General features: G+C 49.6%; 1 protein-coding gene across 1 annotated transcript in view; it reads left to right on the top strand.

The window, feature by feature from the left end:
* LOC132569170 (solute carrier organic anion transporter family member 2B1-like) overlaps positions 1–19,770 on the top strand; it is a 171,745-nt gene that overhangs the window by 59,471 nt on the left and 92,504 nt on the right. The gene's annotated exons all lie outside the window — the stretch shown is intronic.

Genomic DNA, 19,770 nt, shown 5'->3' with positions numbered 1-19,770 from the left:
GGATATAAATCCAATATCTTCATCTACCTCACAGGGTGTCTATTGTGGGGGGAAGGGAAAGGAGATTGTGAGCCGCTCTGAGACTCTTCGGAGTGGAGGGCGGGATATAAATCCAATATCTTCATCTACCTCACAGGGTGTCTATTGTGGGGGGGAAGGGAAAGGAGATTGTGAGCCGCTCTGAGACTCTTCGGAGTGGAGGGCGGGATATAAATCCAATATCTTCTTCTTTTTCTTCTTTCCATTCTTTTCTTTTCTGGAAGAAGAGGAGGAGGAGGCGACTGTATTTATACCCCACTCTTCACTACCCAAAGGAGTCTCAGAACAGCTTACAGTCTCCTTTCCCTTCCCCTCCCCACATCAGGCACCCTATGAAGCAGGTGGGGCTGAGAGAGCTCCAACACAAGCTGCTCTTGAGAGGAACAGCTCTGAGAGAACTTGTGACTGACTCAAGGTCACACCAGGAGCTGCAGGCGGAGGAGTGGGGGAATCGAACCCAGTTCTCCCAGAGTAAGAGTGCATGCACTTAACCACTACACCAGACTGGCTCTTTTTAGAAAGAAAGAAAAAGACCTGCTGATCCAACAGGGAGGTCATATAGGTTACTGCAATAATGTACTCGAAGATATATGAACATATGAAGCTGCCTTATACTGAATCAGACCCTGGGTCCATCAAAGTCAGTATTGTCTTCTCAGACTGGCAACGGCTCTCCAGGGTCTCCAGCTGAGGTTCTTCACGCCTACTTGCATGGACCCTTTTTAGTTGGAGATGCCGGGGATTGAACCGGGGACCTTCTGCTTACCAAGAAGATGCTCTACCTCTGAGCCACAGCCCCATTCATGGCTCTCCAGGGTCTCCAGCTGAGGTTTTTCATGCCTACTTGCCTGGACCCTTTTTAGTTGGAGATGCTGGGGATTGAACCAGCGACCTTCTGCTTCCCAAGCAGATGCTCTACCACTGAGCCACAGCCCCATTCATGGCTCTCCAGGGTCTCAAGCTGAGGTTCTTCACGCCTACTTGCCTGGACCCTTTTTTTTTTTTTTAGTTGGAGATGCCGGGGATTGAACCAGCGACCTTCTGCTTCCCGAGCAGATGCTCTACCACTGAGCCACAGCCCCATTCATGGCTCTCCAGGGTCTCCAGCTGAGGTTTTTCACGCCTACTTGCCTGGACCCTTTTTAGTTGGAGATGCCATTGATTGAACCTGGGACCTTCTGCCTACCAAGCAGATGCTCTACCACTGAGCCACAGCCCCATTCATGGCTCTCCAGGGTCTCCAGCTGAGGTTTTTCACGCCTATTTGCCTGGATCCTTTTTAGTTGGAGATGCTGGGGATTGAACCAGGGACCTTCTGCTTCCCAAGCAGAGGCTCTACCACTGAGCCACAGCCCCATTCATGGCTCTCCAGGGTCTCCAGCTGAGGTTTTTCACGCCTATTTGCCTGGATCCTTTTTAGTTGGAGATGCTGGGGATTGAACCAGGGACCTTCTGCTTCCCAAGCAGAGGCTCTACCACTGAGCCACCGTCAGAGTTATAATAATAATAATAATAACTTTTAATTTCTATCCCGCCCTCCCCGCCAAAGCAGGCTCAGGGCGGCTTACAACATAAAATACATTATACATCAGATTACATAAATTGCAAATAAAATCCAAGTTAAGACAAATTACAAGTTAAAATTTACAAATTACAATGGTGCTAAAACATTCGATCTTCAATTTACTAATTTCAAGTTACTAATACAAAGTCAGAGTTACTAATACAATGTATGCCATGTTTACAATATAATGTCAATATAATACAATATAATGTCAGAGTTACTAATACAATGTATGCCATGTGTTTTGAACACTTGCGGAAATGTCTGATGCTACCAAATTGGATATGCAAAGGGGAAGGGAAGGGATTCTGTTTTCCGGTGAACTTCCAGGGGCAAGTCCTCCAAAGTGGGGCGGGTGGGGGGGACAAGGGGGACCCAAAAATCCAGGGGTGCACCCTGATGGCCCCTAGAACTGGACGTGTGATTTGTTACCCTATTATGCTTGAGTCGGGTCTGGGTAGTGTGGGGAGACAGAGGGAATGTATGTTTTGGCTCCTGGGGTGGTTCCAGAACCCAGCCAAAAATCTGGCAAATGCTAGAGACAGAATGCTAGCTGGCCCAGAAAGACCTTTGGTCTAATCCATCAGGGCTGGGCTGCTCTAAGATCCATATCCCTCCTCCTCCCATTATTTAAAATATTGGAAGGTTTTTTTTTGTTTTTTTGTTGTAGAGAAGGTAGAGAAAGAAGTATTTTTCTTCCCTTCTCGCCATACAAGAACTCGTGGGCACTCCGTAAAATTGCTGAGCAGTCAGGTTAGAACGGAGAAAAGGAAGTCCTTCTTCAACCAAAGGGTGATCAACATGTGGAATTCACAGCCACAGGAAGTGGTGGCGGCTGCAAGCATAGACAGCTTCAAGAGGGGATTGGATATGGAGCAGAGGTCCATCAGTGCCTGTGTATTGTTGGAACTCTCTGTCTGGGGCAGTGATGCTCTGTTCTCTGGGTGCTTGGGGCGGCAACAGGGGGAGGGTTTGTAGTGTCCTGGCCCCACTGGTGGACCTCCTAATGGCACCTGGTTTTTTTGACCACTGTGTGACACAGAGTGTTGGACTACATGGGCCACTGGCCTGATCCAACATGGCTTCTCTTACGTTCTTATATCTGGGGCAGAGATGCTCTGTATTCTTGGTGCTTGGCGGGGGAAGCACAATGGGAGGGCTTCTAGTGTCCTGGCCCCACTGGTGGACGTCTTGATGGCACCAGTGTTCCCTTTAAGCTGAGTTAGCGTGAGCTAGCTCACAGATTTTTAGCCTCCAGCTCACGTATTTTTGTCTTAGCTCAGGAAGGATGATCCCAGAGCATGCTAATTCATGCAGTAGCTCACTAATGCCAGTAGCAACCAAGTAGAATTTTTGCTCAAAGACTCTGGAACTTAGAGGGAACACTGGATGGCACTTGGGTTTTTTGACCACTGTGTGATACGGACACCAATTTCGCACTAGACTTTTAATCCCCGAGCTGACATTCTACACTAAAACCATAAAATTATAGAGTCATAGAGTTGATTTCTCTGATTCTGGTGTAGAATGTCAGTTTGGGGACAGAATTAAACCAGGATTAAAGGTCTAGTGTGAAATTGCTAAGAGTGTTGGACTGGAGGGGCCATTGGCCTGATCCAACATGGCTTCTCTTATGTTCTTATGTGACACAGAGTGTTGGACTGGAGGGGCCACTGGCCTGATCCAATAGGGCTTCTCTTATGTTCTTATGTGACACATAGTGTTGGACTGGAGGGGCCACTGGCCTGATCCAACAGGGCTTCTCTTATGTTCTTATGTGACACATAGTGTTGGACTGGAGGGGCCACTGGCCTGATCCAACAGGGCTTCTCTTATGTTCTTATGTGACACATAGTGTTGGACTGGAGGGGCCACTGGCCTGATCCAACAGGGCTTCTCTTATGTTCTTATGTCTGGGGCAGAGAGACTCTGTATCCTTGGTGCTTGGGGGGTGTACAGTGGGAGGGCTTCTGGTGTTCCGGTCCCACTGATGGACCTCCTGATGGCACCTGGGTTTTTTGGCCCCTATGTGACAGTGTTGAACTGGATGGGCTATTGGACTGATCCAACATGGCTTCTCTTATATCCTTATGTTCTCATGTTTTTTTAAAAATCTCTATGTGCCCTTAAAAGCTAGAATCCCCCCCCCCCAAAAAAAACCCCCACAGGCAAAATAGATTCTCTGCATCTTTTGCATCCATCCCAGAAGAAGACGACGACTGCAGATTTATACCCTGCCCTTCTCTCTGAATCAGAGACTCAGAGTGCCTTACAATCTCTTATATTTTCTCCCCCCACAACAGACACTCTGTGAAGTGGGTGGGGGTGAGAGAGCTCTCACAGCAGCTGCCCTTTCAAGGAGAGCTATGGCTGACCCAAGGCCATAGAAAGCCAGTTTGGTGTAGTGGTTAAGTGTGTGGACTTTTATCTGGGAGAACCAGGTTTGATTCCCCACTCCTCCACTTGCACCTGCTGGAATGGCCTTGGGTCAGCCAGAGCTCTGGCAGAGGTTGTCCTTGAAAGGGCAGCTGCTGGGAGAGCTCTCTCAGCCCCACCCACCTCACAGGGTGTCTGTTGTGGGGGAGGAAGATAAAGGAGATTGTGAGCTGCTCTGAGACTCTGATTCAGAGAGAAGGGCAGGGTATAAATCTGCAGTCTTCTTCTTCCACTTGCATCTGCTGGGTTGGCCTTGGGTCAGCATAGCTCTTGCAACGCTGTCCTTGAAAGGCAGCTGCTATAAGAGTCCTCTCAGCCCCACCCACCTCACAGTGGTGTCTGTTGTGGGGCGAGAAGATACAGGAGTTTGTAAGCTGCTCTGAGTCTCTGATTCAGGGAGAAGGGTGGGGTATAAATCTGCCAATTCTTTTTCTTCTTCAGTTCAAGGCCATCCCAGCAGCTGCAAGTGAAGGAGAGGGGAATCAAATCGGTTCTCCAGGTACCATCTTTTTCTTAAACAGACCCCTGCTGGGGAGACCAGGGGACGGGGGGGGGGTCTCCTTCTTGGGGAAACCCTGGGAGGGGGCGCTGGCAGTGTCCCTATTCCAGGCAAATGCCAGCCTCATCGATGGAATCAAATTAGCTGTGCAAACTTCACCAAATTACTCACACAAAACTAATTAAGCAGGGGGATGGAGGCTCCTCAAGGCTTAATTACCTGGTGTCTGTACATAAATCACCCTACGCTATTCAGATGAAGAATGCTGGGGTAAAGCCCGGCAGATTTATCTTGGCTGTAATCCTGGGCTCCTTCGCCAGAAGTGCCCCGTAAATCAGTTCTGCTGATTAGCCTTTTTTTCTGTTTTAAAGAAGCATGGATGGAAAGTTCCCCCCCCCCCCCGATATTTCAGACTCACCCCATTTGTACAGGCAACAGTTCAAAAAGCTCCAGGGCTTTTTTTTAAACACCCATATCTGTCCTCTCCGTTAACAAAAAGAAGATATTGGATTTATATCCACCCTCTACTCCGAATCTCAGAGTCTCAGAGCAGATTTATACTGCAGAAGACTGCAGGATTTAATACCCTGCCCTTCTCTCTGAATCAGAGTCTCAGGGCAGCTCACAATCTCCTTTATCTTCCTCCCCCACAACAGACACCCTGTGAGGTAGGTGGGCCTGAGAGAGCTCTCCCAGAAGCTGCCCTTTCAAGGGACAACTCCTACGAGAGCTATGGCTAACCCAAGGCCATTCCAGCAGCTGCAAGTGGAGGAGTGGAGAATGAAACCCGGTTCTCCCAGATAAGAATCCACACACTTAACTATCACACCAAACATGCTCTCAGAAGAAGACCATACCTTCTGTTTGAGTCAGAGTCTCAGAATGACTTACAATCTACTTTATCTTCTTTCCCCACAACAGACACCCTGTGAGGTGGGTGCGGCTGAGAGAGCTCTCCCAGAAGCTGCCCTTTCAAGGACAACTCCTACGAGAGCTATGGCTGACCCAAGGCCATTCCAGCAGCTGCAAGTGGAAGAGTGGGGAATGAAACCCAGTTCTCCCAGATAAAAATCCACACACTTAACTACCACACCAAACATGCTCTCAGAAGAAGACCATACCCCACCCTTCTGATTGAGTCAGAGTCTCAAAGCGACTAGTGCGGTACAATCTCATTTATCTTCTTCTCCCACCGCAGCCACCCTGTGAGGTGGGTGGGGCCGAGGGAGCTCTTACAGCAGCTGCCCTTTCAAGGATAACTTCTACGAGAGCTATGGCTGACCCAAGGCGATTCCAGCAGCTGCAAGTGGAAGAGTGGGGAATGAAACCCGGTTCTCCCAGATAAGAATCCGCACACTTAACTACCACACCAATCATGCTCTCAGAAGAAGACCATATCCCACCCTTCTGTTTGAGAAGAAGAAGAAGATATTGGATTTATATCCCGCCCTCCACTCTGAAGAGTCTCAGAGCGGCTCACAATCTCCTTTCCCTTCCTCCCCCACAACAGACACCCTGTGAGGTAGATGAAGATATTGGATTTATATCCCGCCCTCCACTCTGAAGAGTCTCAGAGCGGCTCACAATCTCCTTTACCTTCCTCCCCCACAACAGACACCCTGTGAGGTGGGTGAGGCTGGAGAGGGCTCTCACAGCAGCTGCCTTTTCAAGGACAACTCCTGCCAGGGCTATGGCTGACCCAAGGCCATTCCAGCAGCTGCAAGTGGAGGAGTGGGGAATCAAACCCGGTTCTCCCAGATAAGAGTCCGCGCACTTAACCTCTACACCAAACTGGCTCTCCAGAGTCTCAAAGCGACTTACAATCTTCTTTATCTTCTTCCCCCACCACAGACACCCTGTGAGGTGGGTGGGGCTGAGAGAGCTCTTACAGCAGCCGCCCTTTCAAGGACAACTTCTAAGTGTGCTGTGGCTAACCCAAGGCCATTCAGCCGGCAACCCTAAGAGATGGAGATGCAGACCTCGTTCTGATTGGCAGCCGGGGCCAAGGAAGGCCGGTCTTGTCAACTGATTCCATTGCAGAGCCCTTTCCAGCTGGCAGGGCAAGAACTGTTGACTGATCCCAGCCGCTGGAGCTCTTAGAAAGAAAAACTGGCTGCTGTCAGGGGCTTTCCACATCGTTGACAGTGATGTTAAGAAAAAGAAAAGCGTGGAGAAAGGAATGAAAGGACAAGGGCATTGAACTTCCCAAAACCAACTGCCACAAGTTCCCTGGAACGATATTTTGTCTTTAGGGTTTGTAGAATCTTTCGGGCTCTCTATCTATTTCTATTTCGGGCTCTCTATCTATTTTCTCTATCGAGGAGAAAAAGACAGGCCCCTTTTGTAGGATCTCACAAAGACTGTCAACTTCCAGGGGCATGGTACAAGCAAATGGATGCTCAGTATGGATAGGAAAAAACGATAGGAACTGAGTAGCACAAAAACTTGCAATCTTAAAGATACATTACCACAGCAGAACAAAATTTCCCCAAGGTCGATGCATGAAAAAGTCTATCTCTCTTCTGCAGGATCTGCTTGAAGGGTTGGGGCATACACACTGAAGAGTGTTGCATGCTGCTTGTTTTGAAGAGCGAGGCGCATAGACATGATGCGATCTGAGTGACCTGTTGGCAGGTTTTCGAGTTTAGAGGCAATGGAGTTCCTGACCATGAAGCCAATGCCAGAAAGGCGGCTCTCAGCCTTTGACTTACCCGACCTGTAGAGGGTATAGCCAGCACCGTGTTCTTGAAGACTACCTTCCTCAGGGAGACGGACCTCACTGAGAGCTGCTATGTCGATATTCAACCTGAGAAGTTCGTGGGCAACTAGAGCAGAGCGTCGTTCAGGGCAACCACTGTCTACTGTGTCAAGCATGGTTCTGATGTTCCAACACGCAAGCTTTAGTCTTTGCACACTTTGTGAGGCAGGTGCCTGCCTTTTCTTTGTTGTTATTTTTTCACCGCAAGTAAGGATGCCCGTTGACCGCGGCTAGCCAACTGGGGTGGGGGAGACGAGCTTTGTTTAGGCCATCTTTTCTAGGCCCCTCTCCATACGGAGCAAGCAGTGCTGTCCCTAAATAAGGCTGCTTGGTCGTTCAGGGTGCTGCCGAAAAATGCTTTCGTCTCCGGGTCAGCATCATGCGACCAATACCTTGAACTGCCTACATGCAGGATCGGGACTGCGGCTTCCAGTGGCATCTTCCATCTGCCGTTTCGCCCCTTGCCCATCGCTGCAGGACTTGGTATGTTGTGGGTTGTGGATGTGGATATGCCCTTCAGGCCTGCGCAGAGGAATTTTTAGGTGAAGCGCAGTGTGCGCAGTACTGGCTCCACCCTTTCACCATGGGGTCATCTGCCATGGCCCAGTAAGCCGGGACGCCGGCAGCGAGTCCTCCAGGTGGTAGATGTTACATTAATGAGCTCTGTCTGCCCGGGCTTGATGTTAGATTTCTCCTTCTCTTGGCTGGCGAGGTTGGTGAGCCCAGCGAAAAAGTCTACAGTAGAAAATGAAATCCTCAATGCCCGTCGTTCCTCGACTTGAATCCAGGGTCCATCAAGGCAACAAGAAATAAATCCACAATGAGTTAGTCCGCAATACCGGTTTCGGTCACACCTTTTTCAATTGTAGACTGTTACAGCAACCAATGCAGCATGGCTTCCCAATGCCAATAATTATTTGTAAATGGGCACACCAGTGCTAAAAATTCAGTCGGCATAGCCTGCTCACGTTCATATTGCTGGTAACATCCCTGATAGACTTTTTCATGCATTGACTTTGTGGAAATTTTGTTCTAGCGCGATACTGTATCATCAAGATTACATGTGTTTGTGCTACTCAGTTTCTACTGTTTTTCCCAACCTCCAGGTGCAGCCTGGAGAGTTTATTTTATTTTATTCAGAGAGCCAGTTTGGTGTCATGGTTAAGAGTGCAGACTCTTATCTGGGAGAACCAGGTTTGATTCCCCACTCTTCCACTTGCACCTGCTAGCATGGCCTTGGGTCAGCCGTAGCTCTGGCAGAGGTTGTCCTTGAAACGGGCAGCTGCTGTGAGAGCCCTCTCCAGCCCCACCCACCTCACAGGGTGTCTGTTGTGGGGGAGGAAGGGAAAGGAGATTGTGAGCCCCTCTGAGACTCTTCGGAGTGGAGGGCGGGATATAAATCCAATATTCTCATCTACCTCACAGGGTGTCTGTTGTGGGAGAGGAAGGAAAAGTAGATTGTGAGCTGCTCTGAGACTCTTTGGAGTGGAGGGCGGGATATAAATCCAATATCCTCATCTAACTCACAGGGTGTCTGTTGTGGGGGAGGAAGGGAAAGGAGATTGTGAGCCGCTCTGAGACACTTCGGAGTGGAAGGCCGGATATAAATCCAATATTTTCATCTACCTCACAGGGTGTCTGTTGAGGGGGGAGGAAGGGAAAGGAGATTGTGAGCCGCTCTGAGACTCTTCGGAGTGGAGGGCGGGATATAAATCCAATATCTTCCTTTACCTCACAGGGTGTCTGTTGTGGGGGAGAAGGGAAAGGAGATCGTGAGCCGCTCTGAGACTCTTCGGAGTGGTTGGTGGGATATAAATCCAATATCTTCATCTACCTCACAGGGTGTCTGTTGGGGGGGAGGAAGGGAAAGGAGATTGTGAGCCACTCTGAGACTCTTCGGAGTGGAGGGCAGAATATAAATCCAATATCTTCATCTACCTCACAGGGTGTCTGTTGTGGGGGAGGAAGAGAAAGGAGATTGTGAGCTGCTTTGAGACTCTTCGGAGTGGAGGGCAGAATATAAATCCAATATCTTAAGAACATAAGAACATAAGAACATAAGAGAAGCCATGTTGGATCAGGCCAACGGCCCATCAAGTCCAACACTCTGTGTCACACAGTGGCAAAAAATGTTATATACACACATACACTGTGGCTAATAGCCACTGGTGGACCTGTGCTCCATACACTGTGGCTAATAGCCACTGATGGACCTGTGCTCCATATTTTTATCTAAACCCCTCTTGAAGGTGGCTATACTTGTGGCCGCCACCACCTCCTGTGGCAGTGAATTCCACATGTTAATCACCCTTTGGGTGAAGAAGTACTTCCTTTTATCCGTCTTAACCTGTCTGCTCAGCAATTTCATCGAATGCCCACGAGTTCTTGTATTGTGAGAAAGGGAGAAAAGTACTTCTTTCTCTACTTTCTCCATTCCATGCATTATCTTGTAAACCTCTATCATGTCACCCCGCAGTTGACGTTTCTCCAAGCTAAAGAGTCCCAAGCGTTTCAACCTTTCTTCATAGGGAAAGTGCTCCAGCCCTTTAATCATTCTAGTTGCCCTTCTCTGCACCTTCTCTAAAGCTATAATATCCTTTTTGAGGTGCGGCGACCAGAACTGCACACAGTACTCCAAATGAGACCGCACCATCGATTTATACAGGGGCATTATGATACTGGCTGATTTGTTTTCAATTCCCTTCCTAATAATTCCCAGCATGGCATTGGCCTTTTTTATTGCAAACGCACACTGTCTTGACACTTTCAGTGAGTTATCTATCATGACCCCAAGATCTCTCTCTTGATCAGTCTCTGCCAGTTCACACCCCATCAACTTGTATTTGTAGCTGGGATTCTTAGCCCCAATGTGCATTACTTTGCACTTGGCCACATTGAACCGCATCTGCCACGTTGACGCCCACTCACCCAGCCTCAACAGATCCCTTTGGAGTTCCTCACAATCCTCTCTGGTTCTCACCACCCTGAACAATTTAGTGTCATCCGCAAACTTGGCCACTTCACTGCTCACTCCGAACTCTAAATCATTTATGAACAAGTTAAAAAGCATGGGACCCAGTACCGAGCCCTGCGGCACCCCACTGCTTACCGTCCTCCACTGCGAAGACTGCCCATTTATACTCACTCTCTGCTTCCTATTACTCAGCCAGTTTTTGATCCACAAGAGGACCTGTCCTTTTACTCCATGATTCTCAAGCTTTCTAAGGAGCCTTTGATGAGGAACTTTATCAAAAGCTTTCTGGAAATCAAGGTAAACAACATCTATCGGGTTTCCTTTGTCCACATGTTTGTTCACCCCCTCAAAGAAATGCAACAGGTTAGTGAGGCAAGATCTTCCCTTGCAGAACCCATGCTGAGTCTTCCTCAATAACCTGTGTTCATCAATGTGCCTACTCATTCTGTCCTTGATAATGGTTTCTACCAACTTTCCCGGTATTGAAGTCAGACTGACTGGCCTGTAGTTTCCCGGATCTCCTCTGGAACCTTTTTTAAAGATGGGGGTGACATTTGCTACCTTCCAGTCCTCAGGAATGGAGGCAGATTTCAATGAAAGATTACAGATTTTTGTTAGAAGATCCACAAGTTCAACTTTGAGTTCCTTCAGAACTCTCGGATGTATGCCATCCGGACCCGGTGACTTATTAGTTTTTAATTTGTCTATCAGTTGTAGGACCTCCTCATTTGTCACCTCAATCTGACTCAGGTCTTTCAACACCCCTTCCAAAATTAGTGGTTCTGGGGCGGGCAAAAAGTTCTCGTCTTCTACAGTGAAGACGGAGGCAAAAAATTCATTTAGCTTTTCAGCCATTTCCCTATCCTCCTTCAGTAATCCTTTTACCCCATGGTCATCCAAGGGCCCCACTGCCTCCCTGGCTGGTTTCCTACTTCTAATATATTTGAAGAAAGTTTTATTGTTGGTCTTTATGTTTTTTGCAATATGCTCATCATAGTCTTCATCTACCTCACAGGGTGTCTGTTGTGGGGGAGGAAGGGAAAGGAGATTGTGAGCCGCTCTGAGACTCTTCGGAGTGGAGGGCGGGATATAAATCCAACATCTACCTCACAGGGTGTCTGTTGTGGGTGGGGGGGAGGGAAAGGAGATTGTGAGCTGCTCTTAGACTCTTCAGAGTGGAGGGCAGGATATAAATTCAATATCTTCATCTCCCTCACAGGGTGTCTATTGTGGGGGAGGAAGGAAAAGGAGATTGTGAGCTGCTCTGAGACTCTTCGGAGTGGAGGGCAGATATAAATCCAATATTTTCATCTACCTTACAGGGTGTCTGTTGTGGGGGAGGAAGAGAAAGGAGATTGTGAGCCGCTCTGAGAATCTTTGGAGTGGAGGGCCGGATATAAATCCAATATCTTTATCTACCTCACAGGGTGTCTGTTGTGGGGGAAGAAGGGAAAGGAGATTGTGAGCCGCTCTGAGACCCTTCGGAATGGAGGGCAGATAAATCCAATATCTTCATCTACCTCACAGGGTGTCTGTTGTGGGGGAGGAAGGGAAAGGAGATTGTGAGCCGCTCTGACACTCTTCGGAGTGGAGGGCGGGATATAAATCCAATATCTTCTTTCTTTCTCTCTTCTCTCTCTCTCTTCTTTCTTTCTTTCTTTCTTTCTTTCTTTCTTTCTTTCTTTCTTTCTTTCTTTCTTTCTTTCTTTCTTTCTTTCTTTCTTTCTTTCTTTCTTTCTTTCTTTCTTTCTTTCTTTCTTTCATTTATATCCCACCCTCCCCGCCAAAGTGGGCTCAGGGCGGCTTACATGTTCATGCGCATGCATGAGTATAAAACATATAACAGACATAAAACCATAAAACAGTATAAAAGCATAGAAGAGTTAACATATTGATAAAGGGAAAGGTAGTCCCCTGTGCAAGCACCAGTCGTTTCCGACTCTGGGGTGACGTTGCTTTCGCGACGTTTTCACAGCAGTCGTTTTACAGGGTGGTTTGCCCTTGCCTTCCCCAGTCATCTACGCTTCCCCGCCCCCCAGCAAGCTGGGGACTCGTTTGACCGACCTCGGAAGGATGGAAGGCTGAGTCAACCTGGAGCCGGCTACCTCAACCAGCTTCCGCTGGGATCGAACTCACGTCGTGAGCAGAGGGCTCCGACCGCAGTACTGCAGCTTTACCACTCTGCGCCACGGGGCTATGCTCTTAAATTCAATTTTATCTTCTCTGTAGGCAGATCTTAGACGGTCCTTTCCGCTGCTGCTGCTACTGCGCAGCTTGCAAGCGGTGGTCCAGATGTTTCTTGAGAACTGTAGTGGCCTGCAATCTAGTATGCAAATGCCTGGTGGAAGAGTGCTGTTATGTCTTGAAACATAAGCCGATGTACCGCATGGCGATCGCTACAGAGGCGACCACACGGGTCCCCGGATGTAGCTCGCTAGACGCCCCGCCCATCAAGATCTGTGGCGGGAAGTTTGACTGGTCGGGATTGGACTGGTCAGACTGGGGGGCAGTTCCGGGGAATGTATATAAGCGGGACCCGGCCCGCATGTTCTCTCTGTACCACTGAATAAAGCATGTTGCCTTCGAACCGTCTCGCAACTCAGTACATTACAAGTGCCATCTTACAGGCCCTGCGGAACTGTACGAGCTCTCGCAGGGCCCTAACTTCTTCCGGCAAAAAATTCCACCAGCGGGGGGCCACTACAGAGAAGGCCCTGGCTCTAATTGCCATGAGCCTGGCCTCCCTAGGGCCGGGGATTGACAACAGATTTTGTGATCCAGACCAAAGTGCTCGCTGGGGGACATGTGGGGAAAGGCGGGTCCCTAAGGTATGCAGGTCTCTGACCATATAGGGTTCCCAGAATTACCACACCCTCCACAGACTCCACCTCCCAAATCTCCAGGAATTTCCCGACCTGGTGTTGGCAACCCTCGATCGCACATAAGCAAACAATCTCTCTGCTCTTCATGGGAAGAAGGCAACTGAACAGTCATGTAAGTAGCTCGTCTGCTTCCTTTCAATCTGGCCACGGACCCCGAAAGCAATTAACAACCACCCAAAGAAAGGACACAGAACGTGTCCATGTCGAATCCCAGACTCGTGCAGTTGTCTTTCAGAGGGCAAAAAATACATTTAGGAGGGTCACTTATCCATTTGTTCAGATGACAGTAGGTCACAGGAAATAACGCTGGGTTGCTGTTTCCAAAGCAAATTTCGCCGCTCCGTTACATTATCTCCCTGTTTATCAAGCAAGAATTCAATCTTCCTTGCCTTTTTGCAAACTGCATTAATCCTTGTGTCCCTTGAGGAGGTGAGAAAAGAATCCCCCCCCCCCATATATATAGTCAAAACCAGGAGAGAAATAAATAGCGTGGTGTAGAGTTGCCAGGTCCAATTCAAGAAATATCTGGGGACTTTGGGGGTGGAGCCAGGAACAAGGCTGTGACAAGCATCATTGAAATCCAAAGGGAGTTCTGGCCATCACATTTAAAGGGACCGCACGCCTTTTAAATGCCTTCCCTCCATAGGAAATAATGAAGGATAGGGGCACCTTCTTTGGGGGCTCATAGAACTGGACCCCCAGGTCCAATCTTTTTGAAGCTTGGGGGGGTATTTTGGGGAGAGGCATTGCATGCTATGTAGCAAATTTAATGCCTCTACCTCAAAAAACAGATCCCCAGGGCCCCAAATACCCATAGATAAATTTGCCATTATACACTATGGGAATGGGTCTCCATAGGGAATAATGGAGTGCCCAGAAGACATTTCCCTTCCCCCACCCCCGCTTTCTGATGACCCTGAAGCAAGGGGGAGGGCCTCCAAACTGGGGAATCCCCGGCCCCACCTGGGGATTGCGTAACAAACAAAGCAAACGGGAAAAAGAGGTAAACACCTTCGCGAAGACACGTTCCTATCATACAAAGTATGAATTTTACTTATAAAAATAGTGTCATTCAAACATACAAAGTCATAAGTGCAAACAAAGGAACATATATGACCCCACCCACAGTCATTTCAATTGGAAGTCCAGGTCCATAGTACTTAAGAACATAAGAGAAGCCATGTTGGACCAGGCCAATGGCCTATCCAGTCCAACACTCTGTGTCACATAAGAGAAGCCCTGTTGGATCAGGCCAATGGCCCCTCCAGTCCAACACTCTGTGTCACAAAAGAACATAAGAGAAGCCCTGTTGGATCAGGCCAATGGCCTATCCAGTCCAACACTCTGTGTCACATAAGAACATAAGAGAAGCCCTGTTGGATCAGGCCAGTGGCCCCTCCAGTCCAACACTCTGTGCCACATAAGAGAAGCCCTGTTGGATCAGGCCAATGGCCCCTCCAGTCCAACACTCTGTGTCACATAAGAACATAAGAGAAGCCATGTTGGATGAGGCCAATGGCCCCTCCAGTCCAACACTCTGTGTCACATAACAACATAAGAGAAGCCATGTTGGATCAGACCAATGGCCCCTCCAGTCCAACACTCTGTGTCACATAAGAACATAAGAGAAGTCCTGTTGGATCAGGCCAATGGCCCCTCCAGTCCAACACTCTGTGTCACATAAGAACATAAGAGAAGCCATGTTGGATCAGGCCAATAGCCTATCCAGTCCAACACTCTGTGTCACATAAGAACATAAGAGAAGCCATGTTGGATCAGGCCAGTGGCCCATCCAGTCCAACACTCTGTGTCACATAAGAACATAAGAGAAGCCCTGTTGGATCAGGCCAATGACCCATCCAGTCCAACACTCTGTGTCACATAAGAACATAAGAGAAGCCCTGTTGGATCAGGCCAATGGCCCATCCAGTGCAACACTCTGTGTCACATAACAACATAAGAGAAGCCCTGTTGGATCAGGCCAGTGGCCCATCCAGTCCAACATTCTGTGTCACATAAGAACATAAGAGAAGCCATGTTGGATCAGGCCAGTGACCCATCCAATCCAACACTGTGTCACATAAGAGCATAAGAGAAGCCATGTTGGATCAGGCCAATGGCCCATCTAGTCCAACACTCTGTGTCACATAAGAACATAAGAGAAGCCATGTTGGATCAGGCCAATGACCCATCCAGTCCAAAACTGTGTCACATAAGAGAAGCCATGTTGGATCAGGCCAGTGGCCCCTCCAGTCTAACACTCTGTGTCACACAGTGACCAATTTTTTTAATATATATATATACTGATGGACCTCTGCTCCATATTTTTATCCAATCCCCTCTTAAAGCTGGCTATGCTTGTAGCCGCCACCACCTCCTGTGGCAGTGAATTCCACATGTTAATCACCCTTTGGGTGAAGAAGGACTTCCTTTTATCCATTCTAACTCGACGGCTCAGCAAGTTCATGGAGTGCCCACAAGTTCTTGTATTGTGAGAAAGGGAGAAAAAGGACTTCTTCCTCTACTTTCTCTATCCCATGCAGACATTTCCCCCCTCCCCCCGCTTTCTGAGAACCCTGAAGCGGTGGGAGGGCTTCCAAACTGGGGGATCCCCTGACCCCACCTGGGGATTGACATCCCTAAAAGACATAGAGCCCCCCCTCCAAAGTGGCCTGCTGTGTATGTGTGGCTTTGTGTTTGATGCGGGTTTTTAGTTCCTGCCTGGCTCATTGGAGCGTGGGGACTGGGAAGCAATGGGAAGCAGGATCCTGACCGCTGCTTCCCCGGACCAATCAGCAGCCCCCCTCTGGTTCAAATGACCCAATGACAATGTAGCGTGGAAACTGTGGAGTGTATATACTTTAGTTGCCCCTGCTGGCCCAGTATAGTAGAAAAAGTACAAGGCTCACTGCCCCAGTACAATAGTCCTAGTTTAGCCATGCTGTCGTTTAACCATAGTGCCCCATGGTGCAGAATGGTGGAGCTGCAGTACTGCAGTCCTAAGCTCTGCTCACGACCTGAGTTCGATCCCGGCGGAAGCTGGGTTCAGGTGGCCGGCTCGAGGTTGACTCGGCCTTCCATCCTTCCGAGGTCGGTCAAATGAGTATCCAGCTTGCTGGGGGGAAAGTGTACATGACTGGGGAAGGCAATGGCAAACCACCCTGTAAAAAGCCTATCGTGAAAACGTTGTGAAAGCAACATCACCCGAGTCAGAAACGACTGGTGCTTGCACAGGGAACTGCCTTTACCTTTTTAGTAGACGAAGAAGAAGACGACTGCAGATTTATACCCAGCCCTTCTCTCTGAATCAGAGTCTCAGAGCGGCTCACAATCTCCTTTATCTTCCTCCCCCAAAACAGAACACCCTGTGAGGTGGGTGGGGCTGAGAGAGCACTGACAGAAGCTGCCCTTTCAAGGACAAATCCTAGGAGAGCTGTGGCTGACCCAAGGCCATTCCAGCAGCTGCAAGTGGAGGAGTGGGGGATCAAACCCGGTTCTCCCAGATAAGAGAGCTATGGCTGACCCAAGGCCATTCCAGCAGCTGTAAGTGGAGGAGTGGGGAATCAAACCCGGTTCTCCCAGATAAGAGAGCTCCGGCTGACCCAAGGCCATTCAAGCAGGTGCAAGTGGAGGAGTGGGGGATCAAACCCGGTTCTCCCAGATAAGAGAGCTCCGGCTGACCCAAGGCCATTCCAGCAGCTGCAAGTGGAGGAGTGGGGGATCAAACCCGGTTCTCCCAGATAAGAGAGCTCCGGCTGACCCAAGGCCATTCAAGCAGGTGCAAGTGGAGGAGTGGGGGATCAAACCCGGTTCTCCCAGATAAGAGAGCTCCGGCTGACCCAAGGCCATTCAAGCAGGTGCAAGTGGAGGAGTGGGGGATCAAACCCGGTTCTCCCAGATAAGAGAGCTCCGGCTGACCCAAGGCCATTCCAGCAGCTGCAAGTGGAGGAGTGGGGGATCAAACCCGGTTCTCCCAGATAAGAGAGCTATGGCTGACCCAAGGCCATTCCAGCAGCTGTAAGTGGAGGAGTGGGGAATCAAACCCGGTTCTCCCAGATAAGAGAGCTCCGGCTGACCCAAGGCCATTCAAGCAGGTGCAAGTGGAGGAGTGGGGGATCAAACCCGGTTCTCCCAGATAAGAGAGCTCCGGCTGACCCAAGGCCATTCCAGCAGCTGCAAGTGGAGGAGTGGGGGATCAAACCCGGTTCTCCCAGATAAGAGAGCTCCGGCTGACCCAAGGCCATTCAAGCAGGTGCAAGTGGAGGAGTGGGGGATCAAACCCGGTTCTCCCAGATAAGAGAGCTCCGGCTGACCCAAGGCCATTCCAGCAGCTGCAAGTAGAGGAGTGGGGAATCAAACCCGGTTCTCCCAGATAAGAGCGCTCTGGCTGCCCCAAGGCCTTTCCAGCAGGTGCAAGTGGAAGAGTGGGGAATCAAACCCGGTTCTCCCAGATAAGAGAGCTCCGGCTGACCCAAGGCCATTCCAGCAGCTGCAAGTGGAGGAGTGGGGAATCAAACCAGGTTCTCCCAGATAAGAGAGCTCTGGCTGACCCAAGGCCATTCCAGCAGCTGCAAGTGGAGGAGTGGGGAATCAAACCAGGTTCTCCCAGATAAGAGAGCTCTGGCTGACCCAAGGCCATCCCAGCAGCTGCAAGTGGAGGAGTGGGGGAATCAAACCAGGTTCTCCCAGATAAGAGAGCTCTGGCTGACCCAAGGCCATTCCAGCAGCTGCAAGTGGAGGAGTGGGGAATCAAACCCGGTTCTCCCAGATAAGAGAGCTCTGGCTGACCCAAGGCCATTCCAGCAGCTGCAAGTGGAGGAGTGGGGAATCAAACCCGGTTCTCCCAGATAAGAGAGCTCTGGCTGACCCAAGGCCATCCCAGCAGCTGCAAGTGGAGGAGTGGGGAATAAACCCGGTTCTCCCAGATAAGAGAGCTCTGGCTGACCCAAGGCCATTCCAGCAGCTGCAAGTGAGGAGTGGGGAATCAAACCCGGTTCTCCCAGATAAGAGAGCTCTGGCTGACCCAAGGCCATCCCAGCAGCTGCAAGTGGAGGAGTGGGGAATAAACCCGGTTCTCCCAGATAAGAGAGCTCTGGCTGACCCAAGGCCATTCCAGCAGCTGCAAGTGAGGAGTGGGGAATCAAACCCGGTTCTCTCAGATAAGAGTCCGCACAATTAACCACTTCACCAAACTGGCTGTAAGCCTGCTGCAATCGCAATAAAGAGCTTTGATTCACCCCAACCAAGCCCCGTCATATCTCGAACCCGCTATTTAACACAGCGATTTTGTCCAGGGGAAATGATCTGGGTCATCTAATGCTCAAGTGTAATAGCGGGAGATCTCCAGGTGGCACCTGGAGGCTGGCAAGCTATTTCAGAGGGGTAAGGGTACCGGGGCCGGGGGCAGCCCTCTACTCCCGGCCTCAGTGGCTCACCCTACCCGCCTTTCTCTTTCCCCTGCGAGGGAGGGAAGACAGGAAGGAAGAGCTGAGCAGGCGGCTGTTTCCTGGCCTGGCTTCCCCCACCCTGGTGTTTCCTCTGTCCATCCAGAGATCTGCTTGCCGTCTGACCAAACACGCAGTGATTGAGTGAAACCACAGGGTACTTTTTGACCCCGCAAAGCTGCACGGGATGGAAGGCCCATGTCAGGAAATCCAGATTTCCCCTGGCGGCCTGTCTCTACCCCGTCTCTCCGCTAATCTCCTCTCTCCTCTGACACACTTCATTCCCCTGGGAGTCCTACAAGGGAGGAGCAGGGAAATTCCCGCAAAGGAGAGCCAGGAAGATAAGAAAAGCAGGAGGAAATAACCAAGTTAGCTGGCCGTTCTTCTTTCGGACCGGTTACGGCTCTCCAAGTCCAAGTTGCTGGATCGGGGTAGGGTTGCCAAGTCCAGTCCGAGAAATACCTGGGGACTTTGGGGGTGGAGCCAGGAGACTTTGGGGGTGGAGCCAGTACACATATGGGGTGGAGCCAGGATCAAGGTTGTAACAAGCGCAATTGAACCCCAAAGGAAGTTCTGGCCATCACATTGAAAGGGACCGCACACCTTTTCAATGCCTTCTCTCCATTAGAAATAATGAAGGATAGGGGCACCTTCTTCGGGGCGCTCACAGAATTGGACCCCCTGGTCCAATCCTTTTGAAACTTGGAGGGTGTTTTGGGGAAAGGCATCGGATGCTATGCTGCAAATTTGGTGGCTTTACCTCAAAAAAAACTGTCTTCCTAGAGCCCCAGATACCCTCTGGGGTATCAATTCTCCATTATACCCTACAGAAATTGGTCTCTGTTGGGTTTTCTGTTGCAATTTCACTTCCTGTTGTCATGAGTTAACTAAATGAATGTATATGCATGCTGATGCTTAGCCAGTGAGAGATAGAGCCAATGAGAATGTGTGCACGTATTTCCCGCTCAGGCTAGGTGTCAAAATGTAAAGTGACCATTGAAGCAATGCCCTAATTGGTTAATCCATATATTTGGGAGGTGGTCTGGGGGAAACCATTTGGTCAGTTTTACAGCCCTTTGTGTGAGTCCTCAGATCTGCCTGGCAGTTAGAGTTTGGACATCTCAGAGTCGAGATGTAGCTTAGAAGCTAGTAAGGATATTGAGTCCTTCTTTGT

The sequence above is a fragment of the Heteronotia binoei genome, chromosome 3, assembly GCF_032191835.1.
Source record: "Heteronotia binoei isolate CCM8104 ecotype False Entrance Well chromosome 3, APGP_CSIRO_Hbin_v1, whole genome shotgun sequence".
In the NCBI taxonomy this organism is placed as follows: Eukaryota; Metazoa; Chordata; class Lepidosauria; order Squamata; family Gekkonidae; genus Heteronotia; species Heteronotia binoei.
Note: the sequence above shows the minus strand (reverse complement) of the source record. Positions and strands in the feature narration are given on the sequence as shown.